The sequence below is a fragment of the Felis catus genome, chromosome E3, assembly GCF_018350175.1.
Source record: "Felis catus isolate Fca126 chromosome E3, F.catus_Fca126_mat1.0, whole genome shotgun sequence".
NCBI lineage: Eukaryota > Metazoa > Chordata > Mammalia > Carnivora > Felidae > Felis > Felis catus.
In genome coordinates, this window is record NC_058383.1 from 38,570,038 (window position 1) to 38,585,902 (window position 15,865).

Below are 15,865 nucleotides of genomic sequence, written 5' to 3' on the forward strand. Positions count from 1 at the left end.
ATCGGAAACAGGCTCCAGGCTCTGAGCCATCAGCCCAGACAGAGCCTGACGCGGGGCTCGAACTCACGGACCGCGAGATCGTGACCTGGCTGAAGTCGGACGCTTAACCGACTGCGCCACCCAGGCGCCCCAAAACCCTTATATATTTAAAAAAAATTTTTTTTCAACGTTTATTTATTTTTGGGACAGAGAGAGACAGAGCATGAACGGGGGAGGGGCAGAGAGAGAGGGAGACACAGAATCGGAAACAGGCTCCAGGCTCTGAGCCATCAGCCCAGAGCCCGACGCGGGGCTTGAACTCCCGGACCGCGATATCGTGACCTGGCTGAAGTCGGACGCTTAACCGACTGCGCCACCCAGGCGCCCCCAAAACCCTTATATATTTAAGAAGCTAGAGGAAAAATTGAATATGTAGAGATGTGGAAGACACAGAGAAAAACAGCCAATTTAACTTCTATAGATAAACTACAATAGTTGAGGTAAAAAGTACACTGGGTGAGATTAGTGGCAGATTAGACATTGTAAAAGAAAAGATTAGTGAACTTGAAGGCATAGCAATGGAGATGATTAAAAATAAAATCCACAGAAAGGAAAGACTGGAAACATAACATCGGCAGCTTTGGGACGATTTCGAGGAGACTGATACATGCACGGTTGGAGTACAAATGGGAGAAACAGAAAAATATTTGAAAAAATGATAACAAAATTTCCAAATTTGACCCAAACTGTAAATCCACAGACCGCCCCCCCCCAAAAAAAAAACGAACAAACTTCAGGCATAAGAAAATTTGAAGGAGGAGCTCCTGGGTGGTTCAGTCGGTTGAGCACCGACTCCTGATTTCTGCTCAGGTCATGATCCAGGGTCGTGGGATCAGTCTTACATCAGACTCTTCCACGTGGATGATAGAGCCTGCTTAGGATTCTGTCCCTCTTTCTCCTACTTTCATTCTCTCTCTCAAATAAAACAGATAGGTAGATAGATAGATGATAGATAGATAGATAGATAGATAGATAGATAGATAGATAGATGATAGATAGATAATTTAAAAAGAAATATGAAGGAAACTGTATCATGGCATATCATAATCAAATTGCTTAAAATGAGTGATAAAGAGGGGCGCCTGGGTGGCTCAGTCGGTTGAGCGTCCGACTTTGGCTCAGGTCAGGATCCCACGGTTTGTGAGTTCAAGCCCCGTGTCGGGCTCTGTGCTGACAGCTCTGAGCCTGGATCCTGCTTCGGATTCTTTGTCTCCCTCGCTCTCTGCCCCTCCCCCACTCACATTCTGTCTGTCTCTCTCTCTCAAAAATAAATAAGTATTAAAAATTTAAAGAGGGTGAGAGACAGGTTCCATCTTGTTCCGTAGAACATGCCTGTAGGGGTTCCAAAGTTGCCAGGGACAGAATTCAACTAGCCTGGAGTTTCCACGCTGTGAGGAAGGCCAAGCCACATGCACAAGTCACGTGTAGAGGTCCCATTCCACAGTCCCAGCTGATCTGTTCATATGACAGCCGTGTGAGTAAGGGGCCTCCAGATGCTGTTAGACACGAAGTTGTCCCAGGCAAGCCCCAATTTAACAGATACAGGTTATGCCTGCCCTTCCCTGTTCAATTCCTGACCCACAGAATTGATAAGTATAAAACCATATTGTTTTCACGCCACTAGGTTTGGTATTGTTACACAGTGACAATAGCTGTCAAATGGCAACTATTAAAATCAAAGGCGGCAAACATTCAGTAGAAGAATTTGGGGGCCGGCGGGGTGGTTCAGTCTTAACCGAGCCTGGAGCCTGCTTGGGATTCTGTCTCCCTATCTCTCTGCTCCTCCCCTGTTCCCATTCTGTCTGTCTGTCTCAAAAATAAATAAACATTGGGGCACCTGGGTGGCTCAGCCGGTTGAGCGACTGGCTTCGGCTCAGGTCATGGTCTCAGGGTTTGTGAGTTCAAGCCCCCACATCGGGCTCTGTGCTGACAGCTTAGGATTCTGTGTCTCTCCGCCCCTCCCCCACTCATGCTCTGTCTCTCTCTGCCTCGGAAATAAACATTAAAAAAATGTTTTTAAAGGTATAAAGATCAGAAGTAATTAAGTGATACTGCCATTATTCACAGATGACGTGCCTGAATATGCAGAAAATTCTGTAAATTAGAAATGACTCGAGTTTCACAATGTTACTGAATCCAAGATTAATACGTAAAAATTGGTTGTATTTCATACATATCTGCAAAAAATCACACATTCTACCCAAAGGGATGCCATTTACGATAGTTTCAACAACATCAAATACGCAGCAAAACTTCTAATGGAAGATATGCAAGACGTATGTCAGAAAAATATAAAACGCTACTGTGAGAAGTTAAAGAAGACCTTAATAAATGAGGGGACATATCATGTTTATGAGTTGAAAGACTCAATATCGTGATGGCGCCAAATGACCTGGAAATGCCCTACGGAATCAAGGCTGTACCAGCCAAACGCCCCATCGCCATTTCTGTGTAAACTGACAAGCTGATTCTCACACTCACGTGGAAGTGCAAAGGGCCAGGGATCACCAAAACATATTTGAGAGAGTCACACGCCTGGATATCAAGACTTGCCCATGAAAGCTAAACTGGGTTGGGCACGAGAGTAAACAGACCGCGGTAGGAAGCAGCGAAGTCTTAGAACCACATACACTCAGACTCTTGATTTGCGAAAAAGTGGACGCTACGAACCAGGGGCGGAAAGGACGGTCGTTTAAATAAATCGTTCTGAATCAGAACTGTTCCCATTTCACAGATGGGGGAAACAGCGTCTGCATGGCCGAGTGTCTCGTCCAGGGCCCAGAACCCAGGCGGGGAGGGAGGGCCACCCCTGGCTGCGGTGCCGAAACCGGAAGGGAACGTGTTTTTTTTTGTTTTTTTTTTTTTACCATCAACGGGTGGATCCGCATTTGGAACTAGGACCTCTGCGTCCCACAGTGAGAGTCATGCCTCTGGCCCAGCGTGGTGCGTTATTGCCGGCCACAAATACGAGCCACGCCTGCCACTTAAAATGTTCTAGTGGCACACGAAAACGCACAACAGTAAGTGAAAAGAAATAGGTAACATTGATGGAGATAACATATTTTACATAACCTAATATATCCCAAATGTCACTGCCACACGTAGTAAGAGCCCTTACTTTCCTTGAGACCCGTCAGCGCATCTCAGGCGGGCCGCTGGAGGAAACAGGTGTCCCGCGGGGGTGGCAGAGAGGAGAGCAGCTGGGCTGGCCACCAAGTGGACTGGCCGACCGCGCCCCCCTCCCCGCCCCAGCCTGCAGCCCGAAGCCCCGCCGCTCTCCCCCGCAACCCGCAAGAGCACGAGCGGCCCAGCCCCGTCAGGTCCCCGGGAAGGGCCTGAGCGGAGCGCAACAGGCTTCCTGAGCTCCATATTCCCCTTGTAAAAGGGTAGAAAGCAGAGGCGCGCACCCTGGGCTCGTCCGGGATTTGAACCCGGGACCTCTCGCACCCGAAGCGAGAATCATACCCCTAGACCAACGAGCCTCGCACGCACCGGAGGTTGCTTGAGCTTCGCACACAACTGTTCGCGTGGCGCGTGACCCCGGCTCAATCCCAGGCTGGCTGAGCGGCGCCCTCCCAGGAGGACGGCTCGGCTGATCCCCCGGATCGGGGGCCGATTCCTGCCCCCAGGGGAGTGGGGAGCATACTGTGGGGGAGGGGTGGACGAGGGGCTCGGCTGAGCCGGAGGGCCCGTGCGGCAAGAGCACTCGCTCTGCGGGGGACCCCGAGGCTTCAGGCGGCCACGGCGGCGGTGGGGACTATGGAGGCTGGCTGGGGGGCAGACGAGAGGAAGGGGACCGGCACCGAGTAGGCCTGGTCCCGTAAGACGGGGTCGAGGAGGAGGAAGAGGCGAAGGAGGAGGTGACCGGTCCATTTTATGCGCTCAGCGCCAGGGAAGCCAGTCTGGGCGCGGGAGAAGGGAGTGCCCACAGCGGACCCCGCTTCTCGCTGCTGATCCTTAAGCCCCGCGGGGCGGGCGACGGCCCCCTTTGGGAACTTCCCGCAGTTCGGGGCGAACCGTTTCGGTGGGAAAGGCAAACCAAGGCAGGGTGAAGAGTTTCCGATCGGCTAGCTTGACTAATTCAGTGAGATGCGGGACGCAGGGGCTGTCCCTCGTTGTCTGGTATCTGCCGCGGGTGACTTAGAGCCGGGTCGTGCCAGAGCCGGGTGAGGAGGTGGGTAGGAGTTTGGACGCAGCGTTGGCTGGTTTGCCTACGAAAGGCCTGTGGGCCGGCAAATTGTTTCCTCTCTCTGGGAATTAGCCCTGGGTGGAGGGGTTTCGCCTCCGCCGGCAGGGCCCCCAAGAGGTCAAACCGTCATAAAATACAGAAACCAGAAACCCTGATTAATACAGGCGTGAATTGAATCCGGGCGTTTTTACCAACATTTCTGAAGACCACGTGACTGTTCTTGGTCATTCCCTCAACATGAGTAACTACTTTGATCCATCTTGAACATAAAACCAACCCTGCATTCCTGGAATAAATCTAGCCCAGCCCTCAGTTCACCGCTTCAGTCTTTTTAAAAGAGGTAAGGGAATGATGGTCCTTTCTTCCCAGGACATGCCCAGATACCCAGGCTGGCTAATTTGAGACGGGGAAGGGCGGAGGCACTGACCTCTAGCTCTGCAAGTCTCAGAGGCCAAGGACACAAGTGACCCCCCAGCTCCATTCCCCATGTGCTCCAGTGACACAGGGTCACGCAAGTTTCCTCCTTGGTGAGTTCCAGGTAGAGACTGTGCTGGGGGGGAGGCGGTCACACAAAGGGAACTTGATTTGCAGCAAATAAGGAGATCGTGGGGAGTACTTTCCAAAGCTGTTGACTCCCCAAGTGGGGGTGAGCGGGTTTCTTTTGTTTAGGGTTCGGATGACTACTCAGAATGGGAGTTTTGTCCTCGAAAGTAGAGGCGGGGGGGGGGGGGCGTAAGTTTGTGTAGGTGTACCCAGAAAATATGCCTATGTATGTGTCCTGCGTTCCGCTAACGAAGCTTGAGCTCCTCGCTCCTCGGGCGAAGAGTGTAACGTTCTAACGAAGCACAGGTAAGTGCCAGGGTCCATCTGACAGTGGGAGGCAGTGCAGCTCAAACTGGTCTAGCCTGGCCGCCAGGGTCCATCTGCACAGGTCATACCTTGGCTGGGGACGGCTCCGTTGGGTATTTTAGAGGGACTGCGCATGCCGCCTGGGTAGCGTGAGACAGAGAACCTAAAGGGACCCCGTGAAGAACTGCCTTTTTTTGTTGCTCCTTTTTCCGCTTCCGTTCTCGCTACGTCCCACACCCCTGCCTCACACACACCTCACGGGGACAGATGATGTATGTCCTCCTGGTAAAGGTCAAGGGATTAATGGTTCCTTTGGAGTCTTCCAGCAAAACAGATGACATCTAAGGAGTGACGGGGCGGGAGTCGTCCTGAACGTTTTCCAAGACCACCGACTCATCAAGACCCCTGGCTCAGAGCAGGGACTTACGGCGAACACCTAACCCCTCTCTGTTCTGGATGCCTCGGAAGACACGTGCACCGAACCGCCACCCTCAGCAAAAACCCCAGGCCCCAAGCAGACTTGAGACTCTTGTTTCCTTTCCAGGCCTCCCAGACATTGTCCGCGTCTGTACGTCTTCAACAAGCTGCGCCCACTTCCTCTCCACTCGCGCCTGATTTCTCTGCTGCATGAGGCCCAGGACCCTCTTGGCTGGCTGGTCCTGTGGGACCCCTCTGGGTCCCCCTGCCGGTAATCGGCTACACTCGCACACATGGACACGCCCGGCTGTCCACAGCCCAGGTGTCACGGCAAAGACCACCGCCCGAAAGGCGAGGAGGTTAGGACTGAGACAAACTTGGCTTCTAGAGCCCTGATCTTTCTTTCAAGGGCAGTGGATCAAGAGTTCGGTGCTCTGTCCCCTGAGTTCGCCGGGGACTGTGGAGCAGAGCGGAGGTGTTCTGTCCGTGCTGATCCAGCTTCTGCTGAGCGAAGCCCCTCTCCCTTCTCTGAACATCCCAGCTGCGCGGCCACCTTGGACACCAGCTACCCTGGGACTGGGTCTCCTGGGGTGGAGGAGGAAGTTCCAACACTTGCGCTAAAGGAAGGGCTCAGGGTTTCTTCTCCCAGTCTAGGGATAAGCAGACAGACCCTCCCGGGTGCAAAAACTCCTGTTCCCTCCTCCCCCCCCTCCCCACCCCCCCGCCCCGTGGACTCTGTTCTATGACCCTGAGCCTGACGGCTGGTGTGGCACTCTCGCCTCCGTAGCCCCAGCCCCTCCCCCGTCTCTCCATCCCATCCCCACCACCTAGTGTCCTGGAAAAGCCAGGCGCTTATCCTTGGTCCCAGCTGGGAAGGACTCCCCTCTATGAGTGAAACTTGTCTATGAGAGAAAATTGTCTATGAGTGAAACTCAAGGCAATTTTCACAGGATTGAATTCCTGGCTCTTCTAAGGGAATCGGGAGGAGGAGAGAACTGTAGCCCGTGGATCTCTCATGAACTCAGAAGCCCGGGGTCAGGAGGCGAGGGACCTCACTCCTTTATCTTGAATTCACATCAGCACGCACTCTGGGAACGTCCAGGATGTGAGATGCGAGGACCACATCCACCCCAGGGGTCCAGACAACTGGGCAGTCCTGGTGTCCTCAAAAGAGTTAGGAAACATGTTCAGAGTGTGCTGCGTGAGATCACAGAACTGCAGGAATGACTCCCCTGAGCTATGCTACTCCTGCCACGTCTCCATGGACTAGATACACATTTAAATCCCAAAATGCAAAAGCAACTCGGCCCACCATCTCTGTTAGAAGGGACTAGACCTAGAGGTAGAGGCCTGAGCAACTCTAAGGCGTCCCCTTCTCCCGTCCAGTTTTCCCGCAGCTCCAAATCCAGCACAAGGATGTGGTCTTTGGGTCCCCCTGAGAGTCAGACCCTGAAACGTGAGTTGTGGTAACCGCTTACTCTTAAGGGCGGGAAAGCATTCATTTTCTTCGCCCAGGCTTGTAAAAGGCACGCCCAACATGGGGCTCGAACCCACGACCCTGAGATTAAGAGTCTCATGCTCTACCGACTGAGCTAGCCGGGCATGGCACCTTCTGGCTCCTTCAAAGGAAAAGGGAGGCAGCTCTGGGGCAAGCCGGCCTCCCCCTCATCGCAGCCCCGCCCCTGTGACCAGTGCCGCCTCCGACACGATTCCTCTGTTCCAGCCCGAAACTGACTGAGAACCTCAGAATTGAAAGCAGCAAGGGAGGAAGGGGGGTGGAACCCGAAATTCAAGGCCGTGGGCAGGGATGGGGACACTCTGACCCAAAAGGACAAACAGAAGGAGGCCCAGGGGGCCCGGGCAGCGCTGGGAAGCCGGTGCCACGCAGGCACCGAGTCCCTGAAACCCCACGGTCGCTCGGCCCCGGGAGGCAGCACGCAGGCCTCAGCAGTGCCAACGCGCCTCCTTCCCTCCCAGCTCTGGGATGGGAACCGAGGCTCCCTCAGCCCTCCCGCCCTCCGTCCCTCGGGACCCTTTTGCAGACTGGGAGCACGGGATCGTGGAGGTCAAGGTCACTGGTGTTGAGTGGGAAAAGATGGCCCTGGAGGATGAGTCCGCTGCGCCGGCGAGCGCTCGGGGTCCAAATCCCCGACCGGTCTCTTTCAAATTCTCAACGTCTCTCCCTGCCCCCACGCCGCGTACCCTCCACCGCGTCCCACACCTCGCTTTAGGGCTGGCGGCGCGGCGTGGACGGGGAGACCCAGAGAACCCGCCGCAGGACGGGAGGGGGACCCCCAGCTCCCCGGGGGCCCCGCGCAAGGTCGGGTCGGGCCACCTTCTTCCTTTCCGGTCGGTTTCTAGAATCGTCGCCCATCCAGAAGGGAAGATGCGCGCGGCGCCTCGAGGTCCCGCGCGTCCGTCCAGCCCAGGGATGCGTCCGCGAGACGGTGCCCGGCGCCGGGGCAAAGGGGAGCTTCGTGAGACCCAGAGTCCCGCGGGGCCTTTGGGGGTTGGGCCCAGAAGAGGGCGGGCCTGGCCGAGGACAAGAGCCTCTGGGTCTGCCCCGGACCCTAGTTCCCCTTTCCGCAAACAGAGAAGACCCGCCTTTGGCCAGAGGCCCACAGCCCGGGCTGGGGGGTTCGAGGCGGGAGGCCCTAGTCTCGGGTTTGAGTCCCCTCCCCCCGGGAACCCTCCCACGTGGTCCTGGAGCTGGCCACAGTCCAAGGCAGGAGGGAGGTCCTGGTGACAGAGGCTGGGGGGGGGGGGGGGATTGACCCCTGAGCCTCTAAGACCCGTAGTGTCGATCCTCACGGCTCTTTGGACGGTGACCCAATCCTCTTTCCTTGCGGTAGGCATCTGGGACACGACCGCAGCCTAAGGAGGGGGAAGCCAGGGGACAGAATTAACAAGACAGGACAGGGCCAATTTGGCTCGTTGGTCTAGGGGTATGATTCTCGCTTTGGGTGCGAGAGGTCCCGGGTTCAAATCCCGGATGAGCCCGTGTCTCTGCTGCTTTTTTTTTTTTTTTTTTTTTTTTCCTTCTCCAGATGGTCAGGTTGTTGCTGACAAAGGGACCAAAGTCCACTCAGGGCCAGGAAGGAGCAGGGACCCAGAGACCCATCACTCCACATGACAGTGACTAAAAGACCTTCCAGCCTTCAGAGCTGGCCTGGACCTGCACTCACTCTCTGCTTAGGCTGTCCTTGTGTCCCCTGCTGTGCCCAGCACTGGGGGCCCCTTGGGGGGACCCGTCTGAAAACAAGGTCCAGAGTTAGCATCCCAGACTCCAGGTATGAAGGCATACTCCTCCCTGGCCAAGGGAAACCGAGTCAGTGCGTCAGGCAAGCGAGGGAGAGAAGTTAGAGCCACCAAGGATCACCAACCAAAGGGACTTTTTTTGGCCTAAGGATGTTTGTCTTGCTTTAGATGTGAGGTCTCAGATTCAATCCAGGAGGCCTTTCTGAGGTAGGCAGTGTGGGGCCTGGCTGTGCTGTCTTTTCAGACCAAGAGGGAGGGATACCCCCGGCCGACCTGGGGTCTTGAGCCCTCGGTGTTGCAGATGGTTGAAAGGCTGGGCTGGGTCAAGGCACCACTCAGTCATAGACAGGACCCTCAAGTGGGACTGGGCTCAGGGTACAGCCACTTCCAAAACAATCACCCCCGAACCTCCGCCCCGAGGAGCCACCAGCATGAGTTTCCTGTGACGCCAGGGACTTCTGCTCCTAAAGCACGCAAAGGTGGTGCTTCGGGCTTGAGTCTGCGATGTGCGGAGGCACCTTTAGAGTATGTAAAAATGCCCAGGGATATTTAAAAGTTTTGAGGGAAACATCAATCCTCAACATCCATCAGACACCGCACTCTCTGAACACTGACTTTGAACTTTTGACGATGCTGTATTTTTGCAACGTTGGATTTCCCACAGTATCTGCGCGAGCAGGGCAAGGGAATCAGTGTGGAATAGGAACCGTGCGAGGCAGTACGCAATCTCATCCCAAGGTTGGAGAAGCCGTACAGGGCCCGCCCACTGCACATATCCCAGTAAAAAAAGAATTATTATTTAACAAGAAGATAGGGCGGATGAACATAAGGGAAGGGAAACCAAAATAATATCAAACAGGGAGGGGGACAAAACAGAAGGGACTCATAAATATGGAGAACAAACTGGGGGTTATGGGGGGGGCGTGGGAGGGGGAGGGGCTAAATGGGGGAGGGGCACAAAGGAATCTACTCCTGAAATCACTGTTGCCCTATATGCTAACTAATTTGGATGTAAATTTTTTAAAAATAAAAAATAAAATTAAAAAAAAATAAAAAGAAAATAGGGTATTGGGCTGGCTCAATGGGTAGAGCATCTGACTCCTGATCTTGGGGTTGTGAGTTAGAAAACTAAAAGGAACATAAAATTTTTTGGAAAAAAAAAAGAGTGTTGAATGGTGTCCCCCGACTACCGTGGCCACCCAGAACCTCAGGAGGTAGGGTCTTTGCACATATAATTAGATACAGTGAGATCCTGGAGTAAGGTGGGCCCTGACCCAACGACAGGTGTCTTTATAAAAAGATGATATGAGGACACAGAGGCCCGTGGAGGGAAGAAAGCCATGTGACAGTGGAGACACAGACCGCAGTGATGAGTCTAGAAGCCAAAGTTGGCCAGAGCACCAGAAGCTGGAAGAGGCGAGGAGGGGTTCTTCCCTGGAGCCTTTAAAGAGAGTGGAAAAAATGGCCAGTTGGCACCCTGACTTTAGACTCTGGTCTCCAGAAGCGTGTGAAAATATATTTCTGTTGTTTTAAATCGCTCAGATTGTGGTAACTTCTTACGGCGGCCACGGGAAGCTAATAGAGACACTGAGTTGGTAAGAATTTTTTCCAAGAAGCGACGAAGGTGTGTGGACCTAAGTCCCTAATAAACTGAGTTTCCTTTTCCCCTAAGAACACCAGGAAAGATTACTGAGACTAAGAGTGCCCTGAGTGAGAAATAGAGGGGGCTCTGGCAGATCCCAGGGTCCAGAGGAGGGGTGTCTCCCAGCGTAACCCGGGTCCCCACCACAAAAGAAAGAAAACACAGTCCTGTCAAACACATAGCAGGGTCTTTTCACGAGCCTAAACCGTTGCAAGAGAACACAAGAAAGTCAGCTGATGGGAAGGGAAGCACATACCCTCCTTCTCCTTCTTCCCCAAAATAGAAAACGAAATGCCTCCTGTCTGTTTCCCTTTCATTGGGGAGAAGTGAAGGAAAGCGGACAGGCCACCAACCTCGGGGTGGGGGTGGGGGTGGGGGACGGAAATTCTGCGCAATCCCTCCTCAGGCACTGGAGCGGCCCCGATCAGGAGCCTCCTCCTGGGAGCCCCACTCGGGACCTAGAGAGTCACCCCCAAACCCACACAGACACCGAGCTCTGGGTTTGCATCCTGTTCCCCAGTCAAATGTGATAGCACAGGTCACTGTCGGGTTACTAATCTAAGAAAAGATATAGCTATGTGTCTTCTTGAGCCAGCACCCAGAAGCTGGCTGGTGGGCCCAAATATTTACATTGCTTCACAGGAGCACAGAGACCGTGCAAGGCTTCGGAGGGCCACGCAGCCACGCGGACGCCTCCCTGGTAGCATCTACCTGAGATCGTTAAAAGCCTCTTTAAATGGCGGATCTGCGACATACCTTCCCTGCGTTGAGTTGTCTTTTGGCCTCTTTATCAGGCAAAAGCACACGCCCGACGTGGGGCTCGAACCCACGACCCTGAGATTAAGAGTCTCATGCTCTACCGACTGAGCTAGCCGGGCAAGGACAAAAACTGGTCCTACCTCCCTGCTACTCAAAGTATTAAAGGCAGGTGCTACAAGACGAGGCAAAAGCGCATCTTGCTTTGGGAGAGGCGGTGCGGGCATGGCTGCCCCCAGAGAAGGAGACCGCAGGGAGGTGGGCACCTAGGGTGTGAGGATACTAGAAATAAGGAGAAGTAGGCAGCTACCAAGGGTGGCTCGTTGGTCTAGGGGTATGATTCTCGCTTAGGGTGCGAGAGGTCCCGGGTTCAAATCCCGGACGAGCCCCATCCTTTTCCTTCTCCTTTCTCAAATCCCCCCAGGGCCCTGCTGAAGTTCTGGGTCCCCGGCCCAGAGCCACGTGCAGGAACAAACGCCACCTGATGTACCGTCGCTCCCGCGGCCAGAGAGTCCTGAACTTGAGCTCGACATCGAATTGAGGGAGCTGGGGCCTACAGAGAGAGAGAGAGGTCCAGGAGCAGCCGCGCCACACAGACGTGAGAGGCCACGGCTTCAGCCAGGGACTCGGCCCTTCACCGGCCTCCAGCCGCTCCTGCACTCCCAGGTGATTCTCCTCCCGGCCGCCAGGGGGAGCGCTGAGCCAGCACGGCGGCTGGGCTAGGTGGCCCGGGTCCTGCGCCCGCGGGAGTGGCAAGGGGACCCAGACCGGGCGGGGAAGCCCCGCCCCCCAACTATGTTCCCGAGGAGCCAGACTCTGGCTGACCGCCAGCACTGCTTCTTCTGTTAATTACCAGTGCGGGCCCGGGGAGCCTCCGGGGACACTTCCCCCTCCAACCCCCTCCCCCGCCTCCCTGCGGTCACCCTGCCCGAAGGGGAGCGTCTGGTGGCGGGCAGGGCCTGCCCAGAGCGCGCAGCTCTCGAAATGGACACTTTGACTTCAGCCCCGGGTTCCCCTCACCTCCCCTTTCCCTTCCTGGGACTTGAACAAAACCTGCAGGGCCCAGGACCCAGCAGCAGCCCCGGAAGCCTTGCTTTACTAGATCCTCTAACGTTGCTCCAGCCTTCTCTTTGTCTGGTGGGATGCCCCACCTCCCCCCAGCCAGGGGGTGACAGCAGAGGCCTGGTGGGGAGCCTAAACTCTCGCTCCTGCCCCGCAATAAGGACGCCCCACCTTGTGTGAACTGAGCCCCCCAGGCAGCAACAAGGTAGAATCTTCTTTTCCCATGGGTGGGGGGGGGGCGCGTTGTCAGAGGAGCGCGCTGAATCAGAAGATGTACATGAGATCTAGAGTTTCAAAACATAACACCAAACTTGTCCAAACATGACGGAGCTGCAGACCACTGGTCCTACTAGGAACCAGGAAAATCCCAACTTGAAGGAGAAAAGATGAGGGAAAGACAGGGACGCAGATTCCGGAACCATCTGAAAAGGAGAGGTAGAAGGCAGCCATCCTAAAAATGCTGGAAGGAGCTATAAAGAACGCACGTGAAACAAAATTAAAACTTGGAAGTCTCAAAGATATAGAAGACATAAGGAATAACCGCATGGAAAACTTAGAGCTGAGAACTGTAATAGCTGAAATAAAATAGCGTAATGGTTGGGCGACAAACAAATGAACGAGACGGAGGAAAGACTCACTGAACAGGAAGATAGAAAGGGAGGGAGGGAGGAAGGAGGGAGGGAAAGAGGGAAGGAAGGAGGGAGGGAGGGAGGGAGGGAGGGGAGGAAGGAAGGAAGGAAGGAAGGAAGGAAGGAAGGAAGGAAGGAAGGAAGGAAGGAAGGAAAGAAAGAAAGAAAGAAAGAAAGAAAGAAAGAAAGAAAGAAAGAAAGAGCGAAAGAGCCTTAAGGTTTTGCTAGGATTTTAACAAAATATCTAATGGAGTCATTGGAGACCCAAAAGAGAAGAAATATGGGGCTAAATGCATTAGAAGAAATAGCAGCTCAAATTTATCTGTGTATTTTTCATTCTTATTTCTAACTAGGCTCCACACCCAACATGGGCCTTGAACTCACAACCCTAAGATCGAGAGCCACATGCTTTACCAACTCACTTAGCCAGGCGTCCCTGTTTATGCCTTTTTTTAAGAACAGACTTTATTTTTTTAGAGCAATTTTAGGTCCGCAGCAAAACTGAGTAGAAATACAGAATTCTCAAACCTCTCTGGACCCCCCCCCCCGCAAGCCTCCCCCATTTTTGTGTATTTTGAAAACCTGTCCTCCTCCACTTTTTAATTTTAAAGCACATACCATAGAGCCTCAACCATAGAAGCTTTTCGTTTTGGGGTGGGGAGCAAATACCTCTGCAAGTAAAGTCCTTTTGTTTTCAAATACCCTCAGTGACTTGCACACACCCAACACCATTACACCATGCACTCCGTGTTCTGTCTTCCCTAGTCTGTGTGCCAGCTCCCTGCTGCCTCCTTCCTCCTGTCTACACTGGTGAGCTGTATTCGGGATGCGGGCCAGATCCGCACACGCAGTTGCGGTGTGGAGCCTGGAATCTCAGTGGATCCTCAGCAGAGTCACTGAGCCACCCCGACTCCAGAGTTTGGGGCGGGGGACGAGCAGAGAACTGCTGGGTCCTGCTCCCAGCCTACTGTTTACCTAAAATCCCTCCTTGCTCTGGAGAGGGGGGTGCGGTGGGGGCTGCCCCAGCCCCAACCCACCTGGGGCTCAGGCATGCAGACACACTAGGACCGAACCTCTGCGTCCAGGGACACCTTGCTCTTGGCCCTGAAACCTGGAGACTGGATCCCGAGGCAGCGAGCGGGAGGCAGGCACCCTGGGGTCTCCCAACCCGCTCTCCACCCGCCCCCACCTGCAGCCGACCATGGTGGGGGGCAGATTCAGCAGCTCAGGGTTGCCCAAGGGCAGACCAAGAAGGTTTGGGGGCAAAATATATATATATATTTTTAATTTTTTAATAAAAATAAATTGATTTTTGATAATTCAAAGGAAGTATAGTTGGAAATTTTCCCGCGAACAAGTGGAATCTGGTGGGTCTAATAATTATTTTAAGTTCGCAGGTTGGTCTGATTACGTGAGGGAGGACGGGGCCCGCTGTCACCTCCCCATTTCCTGCCGCCTGTCCATGTGTGGCGGGGTCAGCTGGCTCGGGTCCGCTGAGTCCCGTCCACACCTCAGGGCTCCCTATGGCTGCCCGCCAAGCCCATCTATCTGTGTGGGGGGGCGGGGAGGGTCAGGGTGGCTCCTCAGCCTCCACCACTCGGCTCCCCGCTCCCCACGCCGGGCTGGGGACGCCGCCCTTTCTGAGCAGTTCCCACACGCAGAGTGCCCCGAGGGACTCCAGAAGTGGCCACGTCCCATTGTCCCTAAGACCTGAACTGCTTAGCCATTTTGACTTGTCTGCAGCCCAACAAATTCTGAAACTCAGCCGCAGCACCTTGGTTATGGCTGCCTGGCTAGCTCAGTCGGTAGAGCATGAGACTCTTAATCTCAGGGTCGTGGGTTCGAGCCCCACGCTGGGCGTCCTTTTAGAAGGAGACCACTGAGCAGTTCCTGGCATATTCGGTTTAGGTAAAACCTCTTGGACTTCCTGGCATATTCGGTTTAGGTAAAACCTCTTGGACGCACCAAAGCCATCAGAGGTGATGAAGGACACCCACTCCTTACACCGGCTGAGAAGCCGGTTTATTCCTCAACTTCCTCTTTGAGCAAAGCAATCTTAGAAAGCGGTTCTTCAGAGATTTGGACCTGGCTACAGGAGAAAAACCACCACGGTCACAGTTTTCTCTTGGGTTTAGTCAAGGGAAGGAGCCACAGCTATCACCTGCACGGCCGAGGGACGCCACGGAGGATGCCACTGCGCGGTGGTGACAAGCTCAAGTTTTTGCTAAGTTGTCCCTTTGGGGGTCAGGGTGTACGTGGGACTCCAGGGCACGATCGTCACTCAGTGGGGAGGCGCTCAGGGCAGAGGGCCCCGGACCACTATGAGTAGGGGAGGGTGACAGCCTGGGGGGGCATGTCCACGCGTCCTGGTGATTGCAGCGCGCCCACTGCCAAACACTCCCAAAAGCAGGGCTCGGCTAGGATTTGGGCCTGAGACCTCGCGCACCCTAACGGAGAATCAAAGCCCTAGACCAAGGAGCCACCCCTCCGGCTCTAGCTCGTTGGTCAGGAACTGTCCCCACTTCCTGTGGGTGTCAGAGAAGGGTTTGATTCAGGTCTCTATGGACAGGAGAATGGCAGGGGTGGGGGGCAGCGCTGCCACACGCTAAGACTCCAAGGCAGCAAGTCCCAGTCTGGGTTTTGGGGTGGCCACTCTTCCTGCCAATGGGAAACTGAGGCTATCGGCTTGGGAAAGCTCCCCCAGACCCTCCTTCTGTCACCACGCGCAGGGCTGGGCTGTGGAGTGGAGCTGAGGACAGGTTTTGGACCCCGCACCCCTGGAGCGGGACCGTTCTCTCTCCCATGGGACCCCACCCCTCCCAAGCCATACACTGGAGGGACCCCCCGCTCTGACCCAAGTGTCATCTTCTGCCCCCAGGCTCCAAGACGTGCATCTGCACCCCGCTCGGACCCAGATGGAAGCTGAGTGTCTACGGGTGGAGAAAGGATGAGGAAGGACGTTAAGAAATTTGGGGAGCCCTCAGGGGAAACCGCTGCCCGTAACCAGGGTCCAGGCGTCCCCTT

At 54.6% G+C, this 15,865-nt stretch overlaps 6 non-coding genes across 6 annotated transcripts; 3 read left to right on the forward strand and 3 right to left on the reverse strand.

The window, feature by feature from the left end:
- Positions 1-3,449: 3,449 nt before the first annotated feature.
- TRNAP-CGG lies at positions 3,450-3,521 on the reverse strand. Its single transcript has one exon. It is a non-coding gene; the product is annotated as a tRNA-Pro (tRNA).
- A 3,502-nt stretch (positions 3,522-7,023) lies between these two features.
- On the reverse strand, positions 7,024-7,096 carry TRNAK-CUU. Its single transcript has one exon. It is a non-coding gene; the product is annotated as a tRNA-Lys (tRNA).
- Positions 7,097-8,422: 1,326 nt separating this feature from the next.
- TRNAP-UGG lies at positions 8,423-8,494 on the forward strand. The gene has a single exon. It is a non-coding gene; the product is annotated as a tRNA-Pro (tRNA).
- Positions 8,495-11,199: 2,705 nt separating this feature from the next.
- TRNAK-CUU lies at positions 11,200-11,272 on the reverse strand. Its single transcript has one exon. It is a non-coding gene; the product is annotated as a tRNA-Lys (tRNA).
- A 195-nt stretch (positions 11,273-11,467) lies between these two features.
- Positions 11,468-11,539, forward strand: TRNAP-AGG. The gene has a single exon. It is a non-coding gene; the product is annotated as a tRNA-Pro (tRNA).
- Positions 11,540-14,628: 3,089 nt separating this feature from the next.
- On the forward strand, positions 14,629-14,701 carry TRNAK-CUU. Its single transcript has one exon. It is a non-coding gene; the product is annotated as a tRNA-Lys (tRNA).
- The last annotated feature ends 1,164 nt before the right edge of the window (positions 14,702-15,865 follow it).